This window comes from Apium graveolens, chromosome 3 (genome assembly GCF_009905375.1).
Source record: "Apium graveolens cultivar Ventura chromosome 3, ASM990537v1, whole genome shotgun sequence".
In the NCBI taxonomy this organism is placed as follows: Eukaryota; Viridiplantae; Streptophyta; class Magnoliopsida; order Apiales; family Apiaceae; genus Apium; species Apium graveolens.
In genome coordinates, this window is record NC_133649.1 from 62,402,056 (window position 1) to 62,404,434 (window position 2,379).

General features: G+C 42.5%; 1 non-coding gene across 1 annotated transcript; it reads right to left on the minus strand.

Moving 5' to 3' along the window:
• Positions 1-748: 748 nt before the first annotated feature.
• Positions 749-855, minus strand: LOC141716409 (small nucleolar RNA R71). Its single transcript, XR_012573121.1, has one exon. It is a non-coding gene; the product is annotated as a small nucleolar RNA R71 (small nucleolar RNA).
• Positions 856-2,379: the final 1,524 nt, after the last annotated feature.

Here is a 2,379-nt window from a genome sequence, read left to right on the forward strand (position 1 = left end):
CAATATAGTCTCTGTGGGATCGAATCTGATTTATATCTTATACTACTTGTGAACTCGTCTACTTGCGTGTAATAATAGCGCGTGTTTAGCGACTAACAAGTTTTTGGTTCCCCTGTCAGGGACTATAGTGTTAATTACTAGTTTATGTGCTTTCCATCAGTGGTCGTTAAAGTTCATTGACTTGGACATTGTTACTTATTTGTTTCCTTGTTTTATTTAGGTGATATAGCGAGGGTGTATGCATACGCGTTCGCATACTCGTAAGAGAACACTGGATAAAGCCGAGGAAGAACTTGTGGTAATTCACAGGGAAGTTTTTGAAGAAAAAGAGAAAGTTGAAGAGCCAATTATAGTAGCTATGGGTGATCAAGCAGAAAATCCGAAGGTTTTGATGGACTATTTTAAGCCAAAGTTTAATGACATTCAGTCTAGCATCATTAGACCAGCCATCATGGCTAACACTTTCGAGATCAAGTTCAGCACGATCCAGATGATACAGAACTCAGTTCAGTTTGGGGGTTCTCCTACCGAAGAACCCAACATGCACATCAGGGATTTCATTGAGATCTGCGACACTTTCAAGTTCAATGGTGTGACTGAAGATGCTATTAAGCTGCGACTCTTCCCATTCTCTTTGAGGGACAAAGCTAAGTGCTGGTTACACTCTCTACCGACAGGGTCTATCATAACCTGGGAAGATCTTGCTCAAAAGTTTCTCACTAAATTTTTTCCCATGGCGAAGACTGCAACAATCAGGAATGCTCCTACCCAGTTCGCGCAGCAAACTGGAGAATCTCTGTATGAGGCTTGGGATCGATATAAGGAGATGTTAAGGAAGTGCCCACACCATGACATGCCTGATTGGATGATTATCAACTATTTCTACAATGGATTGGGTCCTACTTCTAGGCCCATGCTTGATGCAGCATCAGGAGGAGCCTTGTGGGATAAAAGTTATGATGAAGCTTATGAACTTATTGAACTGATGGATGCTAATGAGTACCAGAATCCTTCCCAGAGACTGACTCAAGGAAAAGGAGCAGGAATTCTGGAGTTGGACGCAACAACTGCTATAGCTGCCCAACTTAAGGCTTTGACAATGAAGGTGGACACTTTGGCTAATTATGGAGTTAATCAGATTACTAGTGTCTGTGAACTTTGTGTTGGTGCCCATGAGACTGATCAGTAACGCAATTTCTAATGAATCAGCTCAGTTCGTGAGCAAATTCCAGCGATCACAGCAACCTGTGCCATCCACCTATCATCCTAACAACTGCAATCATCTTAATTTCAGTTGGAGCAATGCTCAGAATGCGGTTCAACAACCTTATCAGCAGTATCCATCTAAGCAGTACAACCCCCCTGGGTTTCAGCAACCGCAATATGCACCAAAACAACAACTCCAGCTGCAACAAGCTAATGAAAAATCTGACTTAGAGGATTTGAAGCTCATGTGCAAGAGTCAAGCTGTTTCCATCAAGACCTTGGAAAATCAAATTGGGCAAATTGCCAATGCCTTGCTAAATCGTCAACTTGGTATACTACATAGTGACACTGATGTACCAGGAAAGAAGGAAGCTAAGGAGCAGGTAAAGGCAATCACTTTGAGGTTTTGGAAGGTTACAAATCCCAATCACACTCAAGATTTGACTGAAGAAGCTGGGGTTGAGGAAGAAGCAAAGGAGTAGGATGAAGAAGCGGAACCAAGGAAGACTACTGTTGAGCACACTCTTCCTGAGGGTAATACAGGGGAGAAACAAATCTATCCTCCACCGCCTTTTCCCGTAGAAGAAAAAGCTGGACAAGCAATTTGAGAAATTTCTTGAGGTGTTCAAGAAACTTCATATTAACATACCTTTCGCGGAGGCTCTTGAGCAGATTCCTAGTTATGCAAAGTTTATGAAAGGAATTTTCTCTCGGAAGGTGAAGCTAGATGATTTAGAGACTTTCGCTCTCACGGAGGAATGCAGTGATGTCCTGCAGCAGAAGTTGCCTCCAAAGCTTAAAGATCCAGGAAGCTTCACTATTCCATGTACTATGGGAAAAGTGTCTTTTGACAGATGCTTATATGACTTGGGAGCTAGCATCAATCTGATGCCTTTGTCAATCTTCAAGCAATTGGACGTACCTGATCCCAAACCAATGTACATGACCTTGCAGTTGGCCGACCGTTCTATTACATATCCAAGAGGTATTGTGGAGGATGTCTTGGTCAAGGTAGATAAACTCATCTTCCCTGTTGATTTCATCATTCTTGATTTCGAGGAGGAAAAGAAAATTCCCATAATCTTGGGAAGGCCTTTCTTGGCAACTGGCCGAACCTTGATTGATGTGCAGTAGGGTGAGCTTACAATGCGAGTGTTGGATCAGGATGTGACT